Raw genomic sequence first — 20708 nt, 5'->3', positions numbered from 1 at the left:
GAAATTTTCAGCCAAATTTTTACCCCAAAAATGGGTCAATTTGACTTTTTTGAATTAATCAAAAGTTACGCTGGAACTATTTTGTTAATTGATGAGGGATCACCAGAAGCCTCTTACACAGCACAACAAAGTTCTAGAAGGGTTAAATCTCCAAAAACCTGTATAAGAGAAAATATTTTTGCTTGATAGTCAAGAAATGTGATTTTTACTAAATTAAATCCAAAATCTTTCCTTAAAAACAATTTACACAAATTTTTGGAGATTTAACCCTTCTAGAACTTTTTGGGCTCTGAAAAGGCTTATTGTGATATATATTTCTCATCAATTAACAAAGTAGTTTCAGCGTAATTTTTGAGTAATTGAAAAAAGACAAAATGACCCGTTTTTGGGGTAAAACTTTGGTTGAAAATTTTGGAGAAAAATTTGCACCATATTAATTCTGATGAAATTCTAAGCAACTTTTGTTCTTTTAACTTTTTGTCTAATCTTAGCCCAAATTGTGAGAAACGCTTTTAAAAATTCAAATTGTTTGGATAATTTAAATCAGGACTGTATCTTGGTTCATATCGAATTCAAGTTTAGAAGCGACTCGGGAACACTTAGTCTGGAGGTAATGAATACGCCTGGGACGGCAAAGGTTCCATATTCAATTTTTTTTCGAAGAATTCCGTTTTAAATAAATTGTCGGCCTATTTTTTGTCTGCTTATGTTTTGTCGGCTTAGTTGCCACATCTCAGAATTCTAAAAACTCAGAATAGAATTTATAGTTTAGTTTTTCATGTCAACAATCAATTTTGTTGTCGCTCGATAATTGTTTTTGAATATTCATTAAACGCCGTCGAATGTGTTTCTGAACGTGTTTTCAGCAAATAGAACATCATTACAGGCAATTTTTTGAGTTATTTTTATTTGTGGGTTCTTCGAAAAATTGTTTGTTTTATGACCTAGTGGCTCTCCTTTCTTTTACTGTTTGCTATCTTGCAATGCTATTTTTTGTGGTATCGCAAGTGATGCGAAGCTCCACTTCGCATCTGTTAAAATTAATTTTTCGAATAGACGAAAGCAAAGGGCCTTCATAAGAACTGAGTTGATCTGAAGGCCCATACTCGGTGATTTACGGTACTTTTATAGATTCGGTCGCAAAATGACGGCACAAACTTCGATAGATGTTTGAGATATTTTAAGAATGGCCATCGATGTTTGTCTAGTCGACAAAGAATAAGAATACGATGTGAACCAGTGAATTGCCTTAAGTTTTTTCAGTTGAGGATGTTAACGCATGCTTGATCCATGACTTTTCACAGAGACCTTCTCCAGTAAAGTTTCAATCCAAGAAACTCTTAAATTTTGTAAATTTTGACTGATGTCAAACTCCATGACAGGTATTTAGTCAAACTGATTTCAAGATATATTTTGTTCCAGGGGTGAAAAGCAACTATCGCTTATGATGGGTGATTGTTGAGAAAAATCAAGTACTTAAAAGAAAAGTTTTCAGACATCGAGTTTGTCATCATACTAAGCTTTTTCATTTGTGCTTTCGATACCGAAAAGTCTTTTGTCTTTGTCGAGATAAATCCGGCTGAATATTTCTTTTGTTAAACCAATTTTCCCGAAGAGTCTCTTCTAGCCTAATTGTACAGAGGATTAGTAAACTTGTCTTGGAGCATTTTCAAATCACTCATGCTACCCAGGAAGTTGGCTACAAAAATAATAAAAAATGTATTTGTTCTTTGTTTTTTTTCCGGCATATCTCTAATGAGCTTGCGAGCAGGCTACTTTTTAAGAGTCATGAACGTAGTAAAAATATTCTTATATACGTGATTTTTTTCGTTAGTTTTTTTCAAGAAAAATCTGAAATATTGTTGAGGATCAAATTCGACGTTTGAGGTTTGACTTTTGATTTCGTTTTATGTTCAGTTCGTTTTAAGTTTAGTTCAGTGTTATAGGAAGGCAAACTCCACTATCAAACAGTAAAAAGGTAAAGGTCACAAAAAGTTGATCGATTCTTGGTTCAAAATGGAAGTTAGTTTTCAGATTTCCCAGCGAAATAAAAAGTTTACTTAATGATCCAAATTTCTCAAATTGGGTCAATTTTATCGAAAAAGGTTTATGAAAATGTTTTTGGAAATTTGCAACTGTTGTTAGTATTCTGAATTTTAGATTTGCTGTTCGAGATATTTGAGCGTTTTTTTGGCCTCGAAATGTTAGTTTAGCATATATCATTTATTTAATCTTATGTCGCGAGATATTTCGGAATGAGTATCTCTGAACTCTGAAGTAAACAACTGGAAATACTTTGGACAATGATGAATGGAAGGATGTATATTATCTCGATTACACTGCCAACTACTTAAACTTTGAACTCGCTGTCAAAGCTACTTGAGCGCCATATAGCCTTGAGAAAAATTTTCAATATATGTAATCTCATCTTATGAAAAGACAATAGAAATTAGTTTCTCTTACCTCCCCCCCCCCCCAAAAAAAAAGGGAACTGGAAATAGTTCGGTCATTGATGAATGAAAAATTGTATTTTATCTCGTTTACTGTGCTAAGTGGTTTTCATTTTGAACTCGCTGTCCTCAAGCTAATCGAGCACTCTTTAGCCTCGATATTTTTGTGCAGCATATATAATCTCATCTTATATCGCGAGGTTTTTCAAAATGAATATCTCTGAACCTTAACGTAAACAATTGATATTATTACTTTAATTGGTGAATGAAAAATTGTATGTTATCTCGATAACTGATTTAATTTTTTGCAATTTGAGATTTTTATCTCGATAACTGATTTAAGTTTTCCAATTTGAGTTTAGCTTTTCAAGCTACGCGAGGCTGTTTTGCCTTGATATATTTGTGCAGCTAATATTATCCCACTCTATGTCGCGAGATGTATCAGAATGAGTATCTCTGAACCCTAAAGTAAACAATTTTCGATTCGGCGAATTTTGATTTGGTGGCTATTAATGGATCCTGTCTTGGACACAGTTCTATTTTCGAGTTGTTTAGGCATCAGAGAAGCTAGAATTTGACATGATAGTGAACTGAATCAATGGCTATTGTCAAAAATTTTTGTCAGACCAAGAATCGGCTCGATGATTAGAACTGGATTACTGCGATTAAAAAGTTTTTACATGCGAGATGGCACCTTTTGACTTGAGAAGGCAAAGTGAACTAATGAACGAAAAAAGATAAATTATTGTTATAATTCGATTGCTAAAACCTAGTCAAAGATTTTTTTCTATAAAAGAGATGCCATCTTGTAAAACTTTTGACATTTTATAACACGGAATAATCTTCTCACGCCTTTAGTTGCAAAAAATCATGTTTGCTCTCGATTATCAAAATGTGTTCTTTTTTAGACCGAGCCGAGTATAAAATGTGCTCCAATTGACATTGACAAGACAAAAGTTCTTCGAACTGTTCAAATAGAAATGAGACTGCGATGAAACTTATCTGAAAACAACAGTGAATTGATAAATTAAAATGTTGATTGAACTTAATATGTATGTGATAATGAAAAAGTAAGAGAGTTGTTTCTACGAATACAAAGAAATGAGTTTGCCTAGAATCACCTACTGCCCCGAGTGTTCCAAGTTGTTTTAAAGTCAGTCACATATTTCGGAGCTAGTAACGCAATATATGGACCAATTAAATTGCGTCAATTCAGCTAGAAATGATTTCTGATCAGTATTAGTTCGCCGCACTTAAAATCGTACTTGCTCAGAAATAATCATCTCTATCAATCCGCAATGGAAGGAAGGCATTTTTTACATTGGCGATAGGAAAGGGTATTGCAATCGGGTACCTGCCTCTTTTTCCCGTAAATAACTTTGTTCACAGGACTCATCTCCTGGATCCTGGTCTCATTCATCTATTCGGCCTCTCTGTTGCAACATTTTAATCAAGGTTTGCTCAGATATTTTCGGCGTTTTTACCGCCTGTTGAAATTTTGCTCCCATGCTAATTCGGCATTCTATTGTCTAGGCATGTTTTTTATAGCTATCTTCATTCATTTCAATAGATTTAGTTGTATTGCAGATGATGCGAAGCTCAGCTTTGCCTCTGTATTGTAAATTGATTCAGTGATCTGAAAAAAAAAGAGGAAAATTCGATTTGTGGAACGCAATTTGTTACTAGCCTTGACTCCTCATGACTCAGGGAGAAAAGGAATATCTTAGTACAGTTGCTAGCTTTAGCGAGCGTAGTGTATTTGTATGAACCTACTTTTTTCAAGATAACTCGCAAAGGAAAATGCTCATTTGGTGGCTACTAGCTGCTGTCACGGTCTGTAGCATTAGAAATGTCATAGAATCTGCTCTGCATTGTTTGTTGGCTTTTGTTTGTCGATCGATTAGCGTCCATGGTCGAATGGGAAGGAAGTGAGATGCTTGTTTTCGAGGTCGCTGGTTGGAATTCGCCTCGTCTTTTTACTAATTTGAGGCTTACTTCACTATCTAGAGCTGCGTCTTAATCGTTTCCTCACTAGTGTTTCCGAAGCACAGCTTCGCCTCTGTTTAAAATTTACGAGCTGTTAGCCATTTATCCACTCAATCTGCAAAAGAATACAAACTGAAGGCGTTTCAGAGTCTCCGAGTAATTTTGTTCTCATGTTTGTTCTCAGACTGGAAACGTTGAAGCTCAAGGATTCCCTTTTTTTCACTCATTATTTCTGTAAATGGTCATGTGAGAACAGCTGCTCACAGAAATAATAAAGATTGAAGATCGGAGGTTCTCTAAAAAGTTGCGATAAAAGCAACTGAAAACAAGATATGAATAGTTTTTATACAAGAGAAAAATTCACTTGTACACTAATTCAAATAACGTGTAACAGTCGAAGAAACGATCGAATAGTCATTATCAATAAAACAAAGCAGTAAACAAAATGAATCGGCAGCTAGTGAAATTTTCGGGTCCTTACTTGATAGAATTAAGGGCTATGGCATTCGTGGAAGTCTTGCAAAAAACTTCTCCAAAATTGAAACACTTTGGAAACAATTAATTTGTCAGTAGTTTGTCGAATTTTGAGCTTTTTTAAAATAGAAACTGGCAAGTGAAAATGCGCTTTTTCTGCTGTCGTTTTTTTATTGGCGCGTGATGCAGAAGGCTTTTATTGCGCATGCGGCTGTTTGCCGCTAAAAATTTTTCAAACACAGTTTTTGCTTAATTTTTGACAATTTTGAGCAATTTTTAAGTAGATAATGGGAACTAGGTTTTGTTGCGCGTGAGTCATTGGTAGCTTTTTTTGTTTGTTTTTGACAATTTGATTATTATTTAGTTGAAATTGAATGAAACATTATCTTCTGAAACAAAACTGCGGGAGTTCAAAATTTCATTATCCTGAACACCTGCTCCGTCAAAATAGAAATGAAAAAAAAGTATTTGTAATCGGGAGTCGATAATTTGTTTAAAGCGCGGTTTTGACCATATATTTTTTTAAAGAGTCATCAAAATATTGATCAGGAAAAAATTGAATACAAACAAAAATTTCGACAAAAAATTGACCAAATAAACTAGAAAAACTAGCGATTCAGACGGTATATTGGGTTAAATAGCGTTAACCCAGACTGGAAACGTTGAAGCTCAAGGATTCCCTTTTTCTTCACTCTTTATTGCTGTTAATGGTCATATGTGAGAACAGCTGCTCACAGAGATAATAAAGATTGAAGATTGGAGGTTCTCTAAAAAGTTGCGAGATAATTAGTTATTTAGAACTATTGAGCGGAGTATCTAGAAAATTAGTGCATAATAAATGGAAATCAGAATCAAAGAGTACAAGACTGCTCGTATCAGGGCGAAGCCCTGAATGTTCCGACTGCCTTTTAAAGTTTTTGGAGCAGCAGTAAAAACTTTTAAAAATTAAATGAAATAAAATAAAATGAAAATTTTTTTTCTAAATTTTGAAATTTTTTATGAAAATCATCCCCCCCACATGCCATATAAAGTACAAAAAGAGAGATTTCGTTCCTTGTAACAAATCAATTATGGCAAATAAGCTTCGTTTATTCAATTTGGAACGATTTATAAGACGGATTAAATCTCCGCTTACGCGTTAATAGCGCGAATTATATCGCGCGTTAATTGTCCCAAATTGGTCAAAATAGCAATCTTTAAACCCTCATAACTTTACGAAAAATGATCACAGGTGAAATATCTTTTCAAGTTTAAGCTCAGGACAATAATACTTTTTGAGTGATATAAAAAATTCCGTCAAAAATGGCTAGTTAAAAAGTCGAAATTTGTCTGAAGAAAAAAAACCCACTCCGAGCACAAATATTCCGTTACTTTCGTATCGAAAGTCGGAACAATAAGAAGGGAAGGGAACAAAAAACTTAATCAATTAGTGTCGATCTATTATGTAGTCGGCCAATTATCAAAGAAACGTAAACTGCGCAAAACTTGCAGTTAACGTCAACGTAATAATTTTGACCAGTTTCTAAAAGTGACATCTCTGGAAACTTTGACTAGTAGGAGAAATCCTTCATGTAGAAAGGAACAAATGCGCGAAACTTTTTCAGACAATCATAGCTCTTTATTTACAAACTTGAAGAAAACAAAAAATATCCGTTTTGAGCAGTTTAATGGGAGTTGATTGGCTAAGAATTCGAACCATACCTCGGAGCATTTGGTCCTGAGCGCAAAAAACATCCCCCTGAGCAATAAACGGCTGGAAAAACTTAGCATATAAAACGTTAGTTATTTTTCCAGCCATTTCTAATTATTTTTTCCAACTTTTTGTGCGTTGTCACTCCTACTTAAATGCGTAATTTTTGAGATCGAATTTTGGTAGCTTATTTGCATTAAAACGCCATTTTTGTCATCAAAATTGTATTGAAAGATTTTTTCAAATTAAATGTTTTTTGATTGTTTATTGATTTAGTAAGTTTTTTGAGTTAGTAATTGTTGGGCCGAAAAAAAACCCGTTTTCTTTCTCTAGAGTAAGAAATTTTCAAAAATTTACAAACCAAAAATTGAATGTAAATGTAAGATTGAGCGCAGTAAGTACGCAAAAAAAACAGAACTTAATAAATCATTTCGTTCAAGGAAACTCGAAAGGAGCAAGCAAGACCACAGAATAAGGCCCAAGCAATGAAGCCACATGAAAATAGACACACTTGAACATAAAGCATATTAGATTCCCGTATAAAATCAAGAATAGCATTTTTTATCTTCATAGATGTGTAAACCCAGAGAAGTAAAGTGAAAGTGAGAGAATTTTACAAGTAGAATTACTGGCCAAAAAATAAGGCCTCTGATTGTAAGAAACTGAAGTGTTTTCATCTCAACTATCAAAACTATTTTAATTCTGAGCTCGAAGAAGTTCAAACTAATCAGCTAAAAAAACACCATGCAAATAAACCAGTTATATTTTTCACAGAAAGACAAAGGTAAGCTTGCGATACCACACAAATATGCGAGCTAGCAGACAAAAAAGAAATGGAAGCCAATAAGTTTAAAAAATGTTGAAAATCTTTACGGTAAAAAGTTGATTCAAATGTTATTAAAAATTCCCCATGAAAAAAGAAAGATAAAAAATTATTCGTAAATGCGAGGCGATAACTTGTTTGTGAACGAAGAACCAAATGCCCAAAAGGGTCCCAGGGTGCCGCTGAGAAAAAAAGTTGGTCGGGACCTGAGTTACTGGTTAGGTCCCGGGTTACTGGAAAATTGGGTTGTGAAAAACAGGATGTAAAAAACTGCCCTATGACGTAAAACTGTTAATCGGGTCTTGGATTCTGTCTATCAACTACTCCTGAAGGTGGTTGTTAAATGAAATCAATCAACGTGTCACAATCATTTAAACGTCAACGACAATGTGGAACCAACGATCGAACTGGCCTTTTGCCAACATGGATAATTTCAACTTTCGCGCTCCTCTACGATACAAATTTTTGCCCCACCAGCTTTCTAATGCAAATCCCATGTTGTAATTGCAACTGAATACATGAAGCTCTGATGTCAACTGGCAATAACCGATACGGTCTACTAACAACTTCAGTCACGAATAGTCCTATTAGGACAACTGAACAGTAAGTTGCCAACCACTTTGGCTACTACTATAGAACTAACTCGCAATGCAACGATCCACATAAGCAACAGCCTGATTGGCAACGAACAAAGACAAGTCAACAATTACGTTAGCGAATATCCGACAACTGGATTCCACTCCAAGCTGAAGGGTTTCAAGGTACCGGATAAAAACTGTAAAGTTTTGACGAAAACCATTTTAGTAGAAGCCTGGCTTGAACTCTTTCAGGCTGTGATAGGCAACAATGCACGTCTAAGCACTGATGAGAAAACAACTTTTTTGCCGTCAATATGTACTGATGATGCTAAATCTTTGATAGAACTGCGGAACCAATTCTTCAGACAGATAGGCATTCAGACTATGTTTGAATTAGTCGGTAGATACGTCAACCTAAAGTATGTGGTGTCATCGTTCATCAGGGAACTTTAAAATTTTAACAAAATCTCACTAAGTGAACTACAGGGCTTTGTCAAAATCAGACAATCAGACAACCGATCTAACTATCCTATCTCTATGTCCAGAAAAAAATAAGGCAGATGTTCAAGCAGAGCAACAACTGCAACAATTATAACAAATTCAATAAACCTCCACGCGCACTATTTTGAAAAATTCCGTTTCTCTCAATTTTCGTAGATTAACAGGCAGTGTTAGTGAAACAACTGCTTCAAATGCTTGAGTCAACACAGATTTAGTAAATGCACAAGCGGTGCTTCCTCAACAACTACAGAGATGAGGTTACACAACAACTACAGAGTAAATACACATCGACAAAAGGTTGTTTCAAACGCGCAATCAAAAATTCAACTTTAAACAATTTGACTCTATAGTAGGCAAGACAACGGATCCAATCGACACAATTATCGTTAGTAAAAATCAGTTGCAATTCAAGCTAATAATAGTTTTCAACAATGGCTTTTAAGTAGACTGCTATACCATTCTCATTTACTGCAGCAGCTGTTCATATATCCTCAGCAAAACAGCTGAAGCACTTCATGGTAAACGAAGTCAACAACTACAGCTAAAAATTTGAACAAAAGGCGCTTTCAGTAAAGACCAAGTGTTTTCCTCTCTATACCAACTGAGAATCGGATGACATGATGCTTTCAAAGGTACATCCAATCTTCTCTCAAATAATTCAATTGGAGCTCTAGATTTGGAGGCCATCGGCTTAAAGCACCTTAACAAAACAAGCGCAGGCTACAACCAACTCCGGCATCTCAACGTTCTTTATTGAGGAGATAGTTCTGAGCAAACTTTGCTAGGCGTGGAGGTTTTATGGAAAATTGCGGAGCGCGATATCAGAAAAATTTCTACAGGCACTTCCTACGCTGTCAAAATTTTACCAGGTTGAAAAATCGCATATAATGTGATTGTGTCAAACAAGTTTCCTTCTGATCAACTCTAAATAGACAACAGAACAAGAAGACGCTTCTCTTACTGAAAGAGTAAAAAAACTGCTGCAATAAAGTTTACTGAGGAAAAACAAGGCAAAAATGACTAAAAAATATCCGGTTACAAAACTCTGCAATCCCTACAGAGACGGCTAAGAAAGAACCCAGGAGCCATGCAATTTCATGATAAGTTCCCTATAAATCATCTGGATTATAACTACGCTAAAGCTGTTACTTTTCCCACAGCTGAAACTAGTTTGGTACCTCTCACACCAACCGGCTAGTAATCTAAACAATTCAAGAATGGTCGATAGGGTGGGAATTGGTGCCTCGACGTACAAAGGCGTCTCGTTGATTGCCTTGAAACTGGAGCTGACCTTTTAAAGAACATGTTTGGTCTTCCAAAAACAAATCGTAATGGCGGATTTTGCTGACATGTTTTTGAAAGTAGGCCTTAAAAATAGGATTAAGTTGCGCTCCGCCTCTCATGTCTAAGTGAAGTTGTTGTAGAGCAAAACCAATACATGAGAATCATTTGTGGTGAAAACTGTTGAAAAATCATTGCCATCTTTGGCTTTTTTGAACAGCTGCCCATTACTGCGTAATGAAGCCTAATATTGCTCAACTACTGCGTGAAAACTTCTACGTGGACGCCTTGGTCTATTTATTTGTTTCGAGAAATAAGGCTATAGACTCTACGACGGAACAAAAACGTCCCTAACACGGGGTTTCCAACTAACCACAAGATGAAATTTCTAGTGATGCTACAATGCATCGGGTCCGAGGCGTCTAATGGGAAACAATTGACGTCACCATATCCGTACATCCAACAATTAAGGTAGCTACTACAGCAACGTCTACACTCCGAACATTTGCCTCATTAGTAGCAAGGCTTTTCGATGCGCTAAGTATCCTGCGCCAATCATAATAAATTTCGCGCAGTTTTTCATGCAGTTTTTGTTGGACGAACCTGTGCCTAGTGGTTTTGTTCCATAAGTTGACAAATGGGTAAAATACAACAAACAAAAAAAAACCCTGTGAAGCTACCGCGCTTACTTGGACCACGGTGACTACACGATACATTTGTGAGTGAAAGAACAAAGATAGCTCAACTGAACCATGAAAGCAATCCAAAACTGGAATTAAAAGCATAGAATGAAAAGCTAATGAAACTCCAGTCAACTCACGATTGGATAGATAGCACAACAGTTTTGTCCAGGATAGCGTCGCCCGGTAAATTGAAAACTTACTATGCCAACAGAGTCGATGAGATGCTCACTTTTTTCGAATTTGTTCAATGAAAAAAAAACTTACTTGATTTTAATTGGTTTCGATTTGTTCGGATTGCCGCTCGCATTATAGTTTTTATCAATGGCTTAAAAAAAGCTATTATGGAAGACCTGAGGAAAACCAAGCTTATCCATTATGAACAATCCTAGTGAGAAGCTTTTGTTGACACCTTTAACCAACTATGAATCAAGCAGCAAGTTGACCGCAAAGACTCGCTAAACAGTTTTTTTCCTTTTCTCGACAATTGTTTGCTCGCAAGATTGACTCAGAAGCTCACCTTTACAGACAATAATCATTCAATAAACGAGAAAACATTGAATGCATGATGAATGAGAGCGCTCATTGCCAATGTAAGCCTCACAGCACTGAGTACGTTCGCAACAAAGCTTTGCCGTCATCGCGCTCCAGAATTAATCAGACAGATAAGACAATACTCTTCTCTGCAGAAGATTTCAGATTCCAAAGCAAAGGGTTACACTCATTCAGGGCTGACTCGTCCTCTATTCGTTTCGAAAATCCAAGTGATGATTCATTTGCGTTTAAAAACACAGGGGTTGTTTAGTTAGGGCAACTCTACGTTGCTACAAAAAAAACAACAGATACAAAATTATAGCTGTCTCTTCATATGCCTCTCTACTCAACAGTGCAGCTGGAATTGACAGTGCACCTGGAATCGCACTACGAGCAACTCAATTACGGCAATCTAGTGCTACGAAGCGTCTAATAGTAAACTGTCCAACAAGTCCTTGAAGCGAGCAAAAAACTTACTTGAGAACTTCTGGAGGCGTATATTTGAAGAGCACGCTTCATTTCTAATTGAAAAGTCTAAATTGACACAACCCGAGGAACCACTGGAAAAAGATAACCTCGTGTGGATATTTGAGGACTTAACACTACGAGGCATGCGGCCACTACGTCTAGTGCCCAGAAGTGTTTACCGGTTCGGATGGCATCGCGCGCTCGTGTAAGTTTAAATTATCGCCTGGTACTTGATCGAGACCAGCGCTGAAACTTGCCCTCGTAACTCTTAAAAAAAATAGATTTGACGCTACTAGTTCAATTGAATTACTACAAAAAACCGAGCTCAATTACCTTCCACCTCGGTCCCAAGCTATGACCTCTCTCCGCTAAAGGGTGTTATTAATATTAATTGTGCCATGAGAGTTATCAAGAAAAAGTAGCGAAATCGTAAAAAATTGTCATGATTTATTGGAACTTGATTATTAGTGAATTTGATTTCTGAAGTAAAGAAACAATTAAGGCTCAAAAGTCACCGTTTTAAAATTTTTCAAATCAGGTTATTAGACATGTCAGAGCAATTACTGCAAAGTTTTGATCTGGTTGCTCCCGTGGTAAGCCCTGGGTCCTGGGTGGCTCCAGGGATGAAAAAGTAACCCGGGATCTGTTTTCAACAAGACTGATTAAGAATGAGTAAACCAAAATTTTTCAAAGAACGTTCGCGATATAATCAAGCCTAAGGTTTCAACTGGCTATAAGTATGCATTAAAAACAGTTTATTTCAAATCTTTTCTCCATATTTGTTTCAAAATGATGAAAAATAATTATGCTTGCCACAGCAGAGACACTTCTGTGCAGATTGGAAGATTTCCCTTGGTGAGCAGCCCCCTGAGTAACCAATTAATAGTCTCAACGATCCATGGTTCTTTTTTCCAGTTCTTAATTCGTTTTCAAGTTTGAATGTACTCAGATCACATAGTTATAGGCTGGCTCAACAAAATTATTTACAAAAAAAATTTTTTTTCCGGTAGTATGCCAGTTCATTGTAGATACTGCAACCAAAAGATAAACAAAGGCAAGGGAAATTTTGTTCTACAAAGGCGTCAGGGTGCGGCAGCGGCAAGGTGTTGGTGAAACAACTGTGCTTCAAATGCTTGAGTCAGCACAGATTTAGCTAATGCACAAGCGTTGCTTCCTCAACAACTACAGAGATGAGCACAATTCAACTATACACATCGACAAAAGGTTGTTTCAAACGCTCAATCTAAACAATTCAAGGAAGGTCCATAGGGTGGCAATCGGTGCCTCGACGTACAAAGGCGTCTCGGTCTCGGTGATTGCCTTGAAACTGGAGCTAACCTTTCAAAGAACTTGTTTGGTCTTCTAATATAAATGCGGGAACAAATCGTATTGGCGGATTTTGTTGGCATGTTTTTAAAAGTAGGCATTTAAAACAGGATGAAGTTGCGCTTCGCTTCCTTTGTCTAAGTGAAGGTGTTATAAAGCAAAACCAATACACGAGACTTATCAGTGGTGAAAACTGTTTAAAAATCATTGCCATCTTTGGGCTTTATTGAACAGCTGCCCATTACTACGTAATGAAGCCCAATATTGCTCAACTACTGCTTAAAAACTTCTACGTGGACGACTTCGTCTATTTATTTGTATCGGCAAATAAGGCTAAAGACTCTACCAAGTAACAAAAAGCGTCCCTAACACGGGGTTTCCAACTAACCACAAGATGAAATTTCTACTTATGCTACAGTACATCGGGTCCGAGACTTCAAATTGGAAACAGTTGACGTCACTATACCCGTAAATCCAACAATTAAGGTAGCTACTACAGCAACGTCTGCACTCCGAACATCTGACTCAATAGTAGCAAGGCTTTTCGACCGGCTAATTATCCTGCGCCAATCATCATAAAACTCGAACTTTTTCCTGCAATTTTTGTTGGACGAACCTGTGCCTAGTGGTTTTGTTCCAAAAGTTGACAAATGGGTAAAATACAACAAACAAAAAAAAACCCGGTGAAGCTACCGCGCTTACTTGGACCACGGTGAGTACACGATACATTTTTGACTGGCAAAACAAAGGTAGCTCAACTGAACCATGAAAGCAATCCAAAACTGGAATTAAAAGCCTAGAATGAAAAGCTAATGAAACTCCAGTTAACTCACGATTGGATAGATAGCAGAACAGTTTTGTCCAGGACAGCATCGCCCGGTTAAATGAAAACTTACTATGCCAACAGAGTCGTTGAGATGCTCACTTTATGCGAATATGTTCAATGAAAAAAACATACTTGGTTTTCAAATTGGTTTCGATTTGGCCGGGTCACCGCTCGCATTATAGTTTATATCAATGGCCTAAAAGAAGCTACTATGGAAGACCTGGTGAAAACCAAGCTTAACCATTATAAAAAACCCTAGCGAGAAGCTTTTGTTGACACCTTTAACTAACAATGAATCAAGCAGCAAGTTCACCGCAAAGGCAGGCTAAACAATTTTTTTCCTTTTTCCTTTTGGCGATAATTGTTTGCGCGCAAAGTTGACTCAGAAGCTGAGCTTTACCAGACAATAAGCATTCAATAAACCTGAACGCCAAATTATTGTGCTAATGATGATTGAGAGCACTCATTGCCAATGTAACCATCACAGCACTGAGTACGTTCGCTACAAAGCTTTGCCATCATCGCGCTCCAGAATTATTCAGACAGATAAAACAAGACCCCTCTCTGAGAAGATTTCAGATTCCAAAGCAAAGGGTTACATTCATTCAGTGCTGACTCGTCCTCTTTTCGTTTCGAAAATCCATGTGACGATCCATTTGCGTTTAAAAACACTGGGGTTGTTTAGTTAGGGCAACTCTACGTTGCTACAAAAAAAACAACAGATACAAAATTATAGCTGTCTCTTCATATGCCTCTCTACTCAACAGTGCAGCTGGAATTGACAGTGCACCTGGAATCGCACTACGAGCAACTCAATTACGGCAATCTAGTGCTACGAAGCGTCTAATAGTAAACTGTCCAACAAGTCCTTGAAGCGAGCAAAAAACTTACTTGAGAACTTCTGGAGGCGTATATTTGAAGAGCACGCTTCATTTCTAATTGAAAAGTCTAAATTGACACAACCCGAGGAACCACTGGAAAAAGATAACCTCGTGTGGATATTTGAGGACTTAACACTACGAGGCATGCGGCCACTACGTCTAGTGCCCAGAAGTGTTTACCGGTTCGGATGGCAAAAGATAAACATGAGCAAGGGAAAATTTGTTCTACAAAGACATGAGGGAGCGGTAGCGGCAAGGTGTTGGTGAAACAACTGTGCTTCAAATGCTTGAGTCTTCACAGAATTAGTAAATGCACAAGCGGTGCTTCCTCAACAACTACAGAGATGAGGTTACACAACAACTACAGAGTAAATACACATCGACAAAAGGTTGTTTCAAACGCGCAATCAAAAAATTCAACTTCAAACAATTTCACTTTACAGTAGGCAAGACAACGGAACAGACTACGGATCCAATCGACACAATTATCGTTAGTAAAAATCAGTTGCAATTCAAGATAATAATAGTTTTCAACAATGATTTTTAAGTAGACTGCTATAGCATTCTCATTTACTGCAGCAGCTGTTCATAAATCCTCAGCAAAACAGCTGAAGCACTTCATGGTAAACGAAGTCAACAACTACAGCTAAAAATTTGAACAAGAGTTGCTTTCCATAAAGACCAAGTGTTTTCCTCTCTATACCAACTGAGAATCGGATGACATAATGCTTTCAAAGCTACATCCAATCTACTCTCAAATAATTCAATTGGAGCTCTAGATTTTGAGGCCATCCGCTTATACCACCTTAACAAAACGTGCGCAGGCTACAACCAACTCCGGCAGCTCAACGTTCCCTATTGAGGAGATAGTGCTGAGCAAACTTTGCTAGGCGTGGAGGTTTTTTGGAAAATTGCGGAGCGCGATATCAGAAAAGTTTCTACATGCACTTCCTACGCTGTCAAAATTTTACTAGGTTGAAAAATCGCATATAAGTTTCCTTCTGATCAACTCTAAATAGACAACAGAACAAGAAGACGCTTCTCTTACTGAAAGAGTAAAAAAACTGCTGCAATAAAGTTTTACTGAGGAAAAACAAGGCAAAAATCATTAAAAACTATCCGGTTTCAAAACTCCGCAACCCCTACAGAGACGGCTAAGAAAGAACTCAAGAGCCATGCCATTTCATGAGAAGTTCCCTATAAATAGTCTGGAATATAACTACGCTAAAGCTGTTACTTTTCCCACAGCTGAAACTAGTTTGGTACCTCTCACACCAACCGGCTATTAATCTAAACAATTCAAGGAAGGTCCATAGGGTAGCAATTCGTGCCTCGATATACAAAGGCGTCTCGTTGATTGCCTTGAAACTGGAGCTGACCTTTTATTGAACATATTTGGTCTTCTAATTAAACTCCGGGAACAAATCGTATTTGCGGATTTTGCTGGCATGTTTTTGAAAGACGGCCTTAACAGTAGGATTGAGTTGCGCTCCGCCTCTCCTGTCTAAATGAAGTTGTTAAAGAGCAAAACCAATACATGAGACTTATCTGTGGTGAAAACTGTTTAAAAAAATCATTGGCATCTTTGGGCTTTATTGAACAGCTGCCCATTACTGCGTAATGAAGCCCAATATTGCTCAACTACTGCATGAAAACTTCTACGTGGACGAATTTGTTCATTTATTTGTCTCGGCAAATAAGGCTTAGATTCTACCACGCAACATAAAGCGTCCCTAACACGGGGTTTTCAACTAAACACAAGATGAAATTTCTAGTGATGCTACAGTGCATCGGGTCCGAGGTGTCAAATCGGAAACAACTGACGTCACCATATCCGTACATCCAGCAATTAAGGTAGCTACTACAGCAACGTCTACACTCCGAACATTTGCCTCATTAGTAGCAAGGCTTTTCGACCCGTTAAGTATCCCGCGGCAATCATCATAAAACTCAAACTTTTTCCTGCAAAATTTGTTGAACGAACCTGTGCCTAGTGGTATCGTTTCAAAAGTTGATAAATAGGTAGAGAAAGGCAAAGATTACCCCCTTGTGAAGCTACCGCGCTTACTTGGACCACGGTGACTACACGATACATTTTTGAGTGGCAAAACAAAGATAGCTCAACTGAACCATGAAAGCAATCCAAAACTGGAATTAAAAGCCTAGAATGAAAAGCTAATGAAACTCCAATTAACTCACAATTGGATAGATAGCACAACAGTTTTGTCCAGGACAGCATCGTCCGGTTAAATGAAAACTTACTATGCCAACAGAGTCGATGAGATGCTCACGTTTTGCGAATCTCTTCAATGAAAAAAAAACATACTTGTTTTTCAAATGTTTCGATTCGTTCGGGTCACAGCTCGCATTGTATTTTGTAACAATGGCTTAAAAAGAGCTATTATGGAAGACCTGGGGAAAACGAAGCTTATCCATTATGAACAATCCTAGTGAGAAGCTTTCGTTGACACCTTTAACCAACTATGAATCAAGCAGCAAGTTGACCGCAAAGACTCGCTAAACAATTGTTTTTCCTTTTCTCGACAATTGTTTGCTCGCAAGATTGACTCAGAAGCTCACCTTTACAGACAAAACTCATTCAATAAACCAGAACGAGAAAACATTGAATGCACGATGAATGAGAGCGCTCATTGCCAATGTAAGCCTCACAGCACTGAGTACTTTCGCAACAAAGCTTTGCGGTCATCGCGCTCCAGAATTAAACCATTACACCCTTCTCTGCAGAAGACTCCAGATTCCAAAGCAAAGGGTTATTTACATTCACTCATGGCTGACTTGTCCTCTATTCGTTTCGAAAATCCATGTGATGATCCATTTGCGTTTAAAAACACAAGGGTTGTTTAGTTAAAGTTATAGCTGTCCCTTCACATGCCTTCCTACTCAGCAGTGCTCCTGGAATCTTACTACGAACAACTCTCTTGTAAACGAAGTCAACAACTCCAGCTAAAAATTTGAACAAGAGTTGCTTTCCATAAAGACCAAGTGTTTTCCTCTCTATACCAACTGAGAATCGGATGACATAATGCTTTCAAAGCTACATCCAATCTACTCTCAAATAATTCAATTGGAGCTCTAGATTTTGAGGCCATCCGCTTATACCACCTTAACAAAACGTGCGCAGGCTACAACCAACTCCGGCAGCTCAACGTTCCCTATTGAGGAGATAGTGCTGAGCAAACTTTGCTAGGCGTGGAGGTTTTTTGGAAAATTGCGGAGCGCGATATCAGAAAAGTTTCTACAGGCACTTCCTACGCTTTCAAAATTTTACTAGGTTGAAAAATCGCATATAAGTTTCCTTCTGATCAACTCTAAATAGACAACAGAACAAGAAGACGCTTCTCTTACTGAAAGAGTAAAAAAACTGCTGCAATAAAGTTTTACTGAGGAAAAACAAGGCAAAAATCATTAAAAACTATCCGGTTTCAAAACTCCGCAACCCCTACAGAGACGGCTGAGAAAGAACCCAGGAGCCATGCAATTTCATGAGAAGTTCTCTATAAATAGTCTGGAATATAACTACGCTAAAGCTGTTACTTTTCCCACAGCTGAAACTAGTTTGGTACCTCTGACACCAACCGGCTAGTAATCTAAACAATTCAAGGAAGGTCCATAGGGTGGCAATTGGTGCCTCGATATACAAAGGCGTCTCGTTGATTGCCTTGAAACTGGAGCTGACCTTTTAAAGAACATATTTGGTCTTCTAATTTAACTCCGGGAACAAATCGTATTTGCGGATTTTACTGGCATGTTTTTGAAAGTAGGCCTTGAAAGTAGGATTAAGTTGCGCTCCGCCTCTCCAGTCTAAGTGAAGTTGTTATAGAGCAAAACCAATACATGAGACTTATCTGTGGTGAAAACTGTTAATAAATCATTGCCATCTTTGGGCTTTATTGAACAGCTCATTGTTGCGTAATGAAGCCCATTATTGCTCAACTATTGCATGAAAATTTCTACGTGGGCGACTTTGTTCATTTTTTTTGTCTCGGCTTTACCATGCAACAAAAAGCGTCCCTATCACGGGGTTTCCAACTAAACACAAGATGAAATTTCTAGTAATGCTACAGTGCATCAAATCCGATGCGTCAAATTGGAAACAATTGAAGTCACTATATCCGTAAATCCAACAAATAATGTAGCTACTACAGCAACGTCTACACTCCGAACATTTTCCGCATTAGTAGCAAGGCTTTTCGACCCGTTAAGTATCCTGCGGCAATCATCATAAAACTCATATTTTTCCTGCAATTTTTGTTGAACGAACCTGTGCCACGTGGTTTTGTTTCAAAAGTTGACAAATAGGTAGAGAAAGGCAAAGATTACCCCCTTGTGAATCTACCGCGCTTACTTGGACCACGGTGACTACACGATACATTTTTGAGTGGCAAAACAAAGGTAGCTCAACTGAACCATGAAAGCAATCCAAAACTGGAATTAAAAGCCTAGAATGAAAAGCTAATGAAACTCCAGTTAACTCACGATTGGATAGATAGCACAACATTTTTATCCAGGACAGCATCGCCCGGTTAAATGAAAACTTACTATGCCAACAGAGTCGATGAGATGCTCACGTTTTGCGAATCTCTTCAATGAAATAAACATACTCGGTTTTCAAACTGGTTTCGATTCGTTCGGGTCACCGCTCGCTTTATATTTTGTATCAATAGCTCAAAAAGAGCTATTATGGAAGACCTGGGGAAAACCAAGCTTATCCATTAAGAACAACTCTAGTGAGAAGCTTTTGTTGACACCTTTAACCAACTATGAATCAAGCAGCAAGTTGACCGCAAAGACTCGCTAAACAATTTTTTTTCCTTTTCTCGACAATTTTTTGCTCGCAACCTTGACTATGAAGCTCACCTTTACAGACAAAACTCATTCAACAAACCTGAACGAGAAAACATTGAATGCATGATGAATGAGAGCGCTCATTGCCAATGTAAGCCTCACAGCACTGAGTACGTTCGCAACAAAGCTTTGCGGTCATCGCGCTCCAGAATTAATCAGACAGGCAAACCATAACACCCTTCTCTGCAGAAGACTCCAGGTTCCAAAGCAAAGGGCTACTTACGTTCACTCATGGCTGACTTGTCCTCAATTCGTTTTGAAAATCCATGTGATGATCCATTTGCGTTTAAAAACACAAGGGTTAATTAGTTAAAGTTATAGCTGTCGCTTCACATGCCTCCCTACTCAGCAGTGCTCCTGGAATCTTACTACGAACAACACAATTACGGCAAATAGTCGCTTCCTTGCTAGAGGAGGCCCACCTAAGCTCTTAATCTCCGACAACGCTTCTTATTTTGTTGGCGCCCGTAAGCAATAACGCTCAAAACCAGTTAAATCGTAACAGAAGCGCACTAATCTAAACGCTACAAATGCACACTATCGAATGGCACCTAATCCTTTGTCTGCCATCCACTTTGGGGGCATGTGGGTGTGACTCGTTTTGTTAATGAAATCTTACAAAATCTTCTAATTGACTATCAAGAGATAAATTTGCTACTATCGTAGCCGAGACTGAGTCATCCCTTATTACGGTCTGCCAACAGATGCCAGTACTGACAATGACGACGACCTTTCACTGGCACTCAATCACTTCCTAATGGGTCGTTCACTCGTCTACGCTCCGGCAGCAGCCTTCTACGAAGCTTCTAATAGTAAACTTTCCAACAAGTCCTTGAAGCGAGCAAAAAAATTACTTGAGAGCTTCTGGAGGCGTACATTTGAAGAGCACGTTCCAACTCTAATCAAAAAGACTAATTTGACACAATCCGAGGAACCAGTAGAAAAAGATAACATCGTGTGGATTTTTTAGGACTTTACACTACGATGCATCTGGCCACTACGTCTAGTGCTAGAAGTGTTTCGCGGTTCGGATGGCATCGTGCGCTCGTGTAAATTTAAAACATCGCTTGGTACTTGATCAAGACAAGACAAGCGGTGAAACTTGCCCTCATAACTGTAAAAAAAAAGAAATTTGGCGCTACTAGTTTAATTGAATTACTACAAAAACCGAGCTCAATTCCCTTCCAATTCGATCCCAAGCTGTGACCTCTCTCCGCTAAAGGGTGTTCATTATAAAAAGTGTTTCATGAGAATTATCAAGAAGAAGCTGTGAAGTTTTAAAAAAAATTGTCATGATTTGTTGGAAATTGATTATTAGTAAATTTGACTTCTGAAGTAAAGATA

At 37.8% G+C, this 20708-nt stretch overlaps 1 protein-coding gene across 1 annotated transcript in view; it reads right to left on the bottom strand.

The window, feature by feature from the left end:
* LOC134841764 (V-type proton ATPase subunit H-like) overlaps positions 1 to 20708 on the bottom strand; it is a 183374-nt gene that overhangs the window by 104061 nt on the left and 58605 nt on the right. The window lies entirely within an intron of this gene.

The sequence above is a fragment of the Symsagittifera roscoffensis genome, chromosome 3 (genome assembly GCF_963678635.1).
Source record: "Symsagittifera roscoffensis chromosome 3, txSymRosc1.1, whole genome shotgun sequence".
In the NCBI taxonomy this organism is placed as follows: Eukaryota; Metazoa; Xenacoelomorpha; order Acoela; family Convolutidae; genus Symsagittifera; species Symsagittifera roscoffensis.
This window is presented reverse-complemented; position numbering and strand designations above follow the sequence as displayed.